We start from the raw sequence: 5656 nt of genomic DNA on the forward strand, positions 1-5656 counted from the left end.
CCCGGCTGTCTATATGAAGCAGGGAACTGGGAAACAGTGCCTTCTTCAGAGTAAGTACTATTTTGGACACTCTCCTACCATTCTTTGATAAGTAGGGTTGCTCTTGGTAGCTTAGGCTAGCCTTGAAATCCTGATCCTCTTACGTTAACCTCCAAAGCACTGAAATGGCCAGCTTGTACCACTATGCTTGGCTCTTCCACTTCTGTGGCTTCTCCCCAACTATTGCTTTGGGTTTCTTTCCTCGCTTAAATTAACGTGTGGACCTGAGTTTTGTTTAATTTGTTTTGCAAAACAAGTAAAGACATAAAGGAGAAATGAGGCAATTCAGTAGTCATAGATAAAAAACTTCAGTCTTTACATAATGGACAGAACAGCTAGATAACAGTCCAACAGTGTTGAGCACTAGATCGAATAGATGCCTGCAAAGCATTGTGTCCACTATTAGCAGAATGCACACACTTCTCAAGTTCACATGTAACAGTCCCACCTACAGGGTATGTGTTAGATCTTAACCAAACATCCATTAATTTTATAAGATGGAAATAATAATACATGTTCTCCAAATGCATTAAAATGAAATTAGGAATCAATAATGACAGACTGGCAAATCATAAGTATTTAGAGACTAACAGTGAAAAAAAAAAAAAACAGGCAGTGGATGAAAATTCCAACTCCAAAGAAAAAGTAGAAAATGCTTCTAGGTGGATAAAAATATATCAGAATTTATGGGATTCAATTAACACCATGACATGCCACCTTATAAAACTGGAGAATGATGAGGGAGGTAAATCCACTTAGACAATAATTTAAGAAACTGTTAACAGTAACAAGTTAACATGGATGTAAGGTAATTGAGAACTTCATATTCTGCTTTGGAAAACAAGGAGATCTTCAAAATACTTAGTATATGTGGTGTTACTTGCTGTCACTGTGTGGGTGGATCCTAAGGTCCAGGGTGCAGGGGCAGATTTGGAATTGCAACCTAAGATATGCAGAGTGCTTCAGTTCTGTCTGGGGGTACCTGGAGTGTGCTTGCTTTTGGTGGTGGTTGCTTTTCTCACTGTATGCATCTGTGAAAGGGACCAGCTTCTTCTTCAATTCTAGAACTTGCTGTTGATCAGTAGGCTTCAAATAAACCCCATTCCTCCCATAACTTTGGATTGGAAGTTCATCCAGCAACTGAGTCTGACTAATGGAGTATAGTTAACATATCACCCAACAATTCTACTTATACATATAAAGTAAAGAAAACCAATAGAATATGTTCACACAAAACCTTGTGCCAAAACAAAACTTGCTCATAGCATAATACCCACAAAGTACTATGGTAGTTTGAATGTCACTCTGAAATAAATAAATAAAGATAAAATAAATAAATAAAAATTTAACTTTGTCCAGTCTGGTAGCTCATGCATATCTTTAAACCTACACTTGGGAGACTGAGGTAGGCAGATCACCATGAGTTCAATGCCACCATACATTGCAGGTCAGCCTGGGCTAGAGGAAAACCTTACCCTCAAAAAAACAAACAATCCCTCAAGACATAAAATGGCCTCGATATCCATGACCTCATAGGGCCTGACACTACCTACACAAGACCATCATAAGAGGAGGGAAAGATCACAACATCAAAATAAAAGAGAGACTTATTGAGATGGGGAGGGGATATGATGGGGAATGGAATTTCAAAGGGAAAAAGGGGGGAGGGAGAGAATTACCATGGGATATTTTTTATAATCATGGAAAATGTTTTAAAAATTGAGAAAAAATAAAATAAGATTAAAAACAAACAAAAATAATCAAAGAAAACCATAGAACCATAAGACATGTGAAATAGCCAAAGTGATTGTGAATAAGAACCAGCTAGGGGAATCACACTACTTCCTGATTTAAATTATACAGAAAGTTTAAATGGAACACTCAGGAGCCATACATTTTTTAGTAGAAAATTTTCAGTGCCAGGGATGAGATACCTTCCAGCGAGTTATTAGCCATGAAGGTCCATGATGCCCCTAAAACATTATAAGCCATTGCCAAGGCCCTTGGTTTCCCACCAGGAATAGATGTTAAGACCCTATTGCTGAGGACTCCACATACTTGGGCTGCAAGGTCACTGAGATATCATCCTAGAGCTGAGCTGGAAACCTCCTCCATGTAAGCCAGCTGACAGAAAGCTGGAAGAAGCTTTCTGTACATGCACTTCAATGGGAAAGAGAAATCACCAATGAAGATAATCAACATTGGACACAGCAAGCCTTATATTTGGCCAGCCATGCCAAATGAGCCAATGGAGGCAATAGTGGCATTTATGTTGTGGGGGAACCAACCACCCTTTAATTTGACTGGAAGCCTGCTCCAAGGGAGGGAATACATCCCTGATACTGAAAACCTACAACAGGGGTAGTCATGAGACCTAGCTTTGTAACTTCTGCTGCTGTCTTGTTAAATGTCTACATTATGCTCACCAAACTGCCCAGTAAGCACTTTTCTTAATGTTCATATCCATATATTCATGCAACTCTCACTTTTGATTAGAGAACCTTCTTTTCAGATGGCAGTGACATGGGGATGACTCAGAAGGCAACATGTTGCTGAGAAGAAGTGACAGAGGAGTGTTCAGCACTGAAATATCTCTATCACACCTTCCAAGGATCAGGGTCCATTGCAGAAGAGGTAGGGGGAAGAATGTAAGAACCAAATGAAGGGTAGGACTCCTTACAATGTGCTCTTCCAGACACAAAATGGTCTGGATATCCATGACTTCACAGTTCCTGACACTACTTACACAAGACTATAATAATAGGAAGAAAAGATCATGACATCAAAGTAAAACAGAGATTGATTGAGAGGGGGAGGGGATATAAGGGGAGCGATGGGGGAGGGGATATGATGGAGAATGGGCTTTTAAAGGGGAAAGTGGGGGGGGGGAGGGAATTACCATGGAATATTGTTTACAATCATGGAAGTTGTCAATAAACAACAAAATAAGAAAATACAAAAATTCTAGCCTGGCAGATCAGCACTCATGAGTCATCCCAGCACTTGGGAGGCACAGGCAGGAAGATAAAGACTTTAAGGGGCCATCTTCAGCCACATAGTGAGGCCAACTGGGGCAATGTGAGATCTTGTCTCCCAAAAGAAAGCCAACCAAACAACAATAGAGAGAAAAAGAAATCTATAGTAGCACATTATGGTACCTGCATAGGAACACTCAGTTCATAAACCAGTGGAAGAAAATAGAGATGCCAGGAGTAAATTCACTCATTCATTGCCAAATTATTCTCAACCAAGTTGCCAAGGACACATGTCAGAAAACTGCTGTGTTTTCAATGAATGGTTTTACACACAGGATATATCTACATGTAAAAGAATAAAATTGGTCCTGAACTCACCCCATATATAAAACACAACTTAAAATCAATTAGAGCAAGGTGTAGTGGCACATATCTTTTATTCCTGCACTTGAGAGGCAGAGGTAGGATGACTGACGTCAGCATGAAGCCAGGATGATACTACATGGTAAATTTCAGGTCAGCCTGAGCTACAGCAAGACCTTTTTTAAAAAATTAATTAAAGCCTGAAACATAAGAATGGAAACTGCATAATTACCAGAAGAAAACATTTGTGAAGTTTTGGGTATGTGGACAATGATTGTTTTAGAGATTGGACAAAAAGTACAACAAAAGCAAAAACATAAAACAAAACAAAACAAAATTAAAAAAAAAACCTAATGGGATTTTGCTCCACTAAAGAGCTTCTGTACAATGATTAGAAATTACCATCATAGTTAAAAGGCAATATTTATTTTTTCTTTTAAGATTTAGAGAGACCTTATTAGATTAAGAAAAGGAAGTACAAACAGCGCTGGCTATGTGGATGGGAGGAGTGGGTAGAGAGTCCCAAAAGCAATATTCTTAATGGAAGCAAAACTGCAAGTCATATACCTAATAAAGATAAATAGCTCAAGCACATGAGGAATGGATACACTGAATAGCCAGCAGCAAAAATCCAAATGGAAAATGGGCTTGAAAGACTTCTCAGTGGTTAAAGCCATTGCTTGCAAAGCCTACTGGCCCAGGTTCAGTTCCCCAGTTCCATGAAGCCATACAGGCATTCACTTGCAGTCACAAGAGACCTTGAAACATATACATAACTAGATAAATAAAATATTTTACCTGTGGAAAATATGACTAATATGCAATATGTTTATACAGTAAAGGTCACTAATGATAAAAATAATTGAAGAACACTGAAAAGTATAAAAATAAAGGTAAAAACATCTCTTGTACCAGTTACGGTCCTTAAACTTATTGTTACTTACTGTGAGAGATGTTTGCAATCTGGTGCTGGGAACATGAGGTATAGTACTCTTGGTCTCCTGATACAAGTACAAACATTAAAGGGGTATGGGATGTGAGGAACAACTGTCAGAACATTCAATAAGAGTAGTCTGATCATAGAAAGAGCATGGAGTGTAAAGTGACATCACTCCATCCCCCTCCCCACCCAGCATGCAGCCTGGACATGAGCACTCCAGGCACACAAGAGGGGAAAGGAGGAGCAGCACAGAGTAGAAGAGGAACTTGTAATGTTCTAAGAATGTGAAGCTATCAACTAGCTTTTGTTTCTTTCTTATTCCATAGTCTGCAAGAAATACTATGGTAGTAATAGCAAAAATCCACAAAAGGTGGTTTGAACTCACTAAGAAAGAAAAAATTCTCCAAGCAAAGGATTGCAATGCTTTTCCCTCCTTTCACTCTTTCCTTTTCTGTCCTCACACAACTTGAGCCCAGAAGCAGTTGTAATCACAAAAGTTTGTGCTAGAGAAGGTTAAATAAAGCCCCAAATTTCTGACTATTGGAGTCAAACTTACAGCCTTAGAAAATCAGAAAGTGCCAGGAAAGAAAAAGCTGAGATAAAGTAACCCTAAGAATTTGTTTAAAGACTCTTGGGCTTATCTCTGGATTGAGCATGCATGAATCTGATCAGAACAGAATACAAAAAAAAAAAAAAAAACCTTAAAGAATGTAAGACGATATGGTGTGCACTCAGAATATATGCAAAGTCTAACAGATGCTGGAAGCACAGATCACAAAGTGTGAGATGAAACTTATCTATTCCAAGCTAGCTTAATTATTTGCTAAACAACAAGAATACCAAACAAATCCAATTGTCCACAGGATTCACAAAAAGATCCATGTCTCATTCAGGATACATACAATTCATCCCAAAATTCCATGGCTAAGGAGAGACAGGGAAATCTCAATAGAAAAAACAAGGAAGACCAACCAAAAGGCAGCAAAGGTAGCAGCTGGAGGCAGAAGGGAGGCCAGTAGGTTGCTGAGGAGACAGATTTCCTGGTTGAAAGAAGTGTGCAGGCCTGTAAAGAAGGTTGTAAAAAGTGCTGCCAGTGGTAAAGCTGTCCAGCACAGCAAAGTCCATCAGTGGCCCACAAATGTAGAATGAACATTAGGCCAACTCACCAAGCTGGGGCAACCATTTAAATACATTGTGACCTATGTGCAAAAGAATGGAGGTGGATTACACACAGCAAGTTCCTGCTTCTGGGACAGACACTACTGATGGGTTGTGCTCTGTGCAATGGGCGACCAAGACCATGGACCTTACCATCAGTGCCTTTGGATTGTCCTTCTGA

The 5656-nt window shown here is 39.3% G+C and overlaps 1 pseudogene; it reads left to right on the forward strand.

The window, feature by feature from the left end:
- The first annotated feature begins 836 nt into the window (after positions 1 to 836).
- Positions 837 to 5656, forward strand: LOC123457338 (annotated as a pseudogene).

This window comes from Jaculus jaculus, unplaced genomic scaffold (genome assembly GCF_020740685.1).
Source record: "Jaculus jaculus isolate mJacJac1 unplaced genomic scaffold, mJacJac1.mat.Y.cur mat_scaffold_37_1_1805170_arrow_ctg1, whole genome shotgun sequence".
Classification (NCBI taxonomy): domain Eukaryota; kingdom Metazoa; phylum Chordata; class Mammalia; order Rodentia; family Dipodidae; genus Jaculus; species Jaculus jaculus.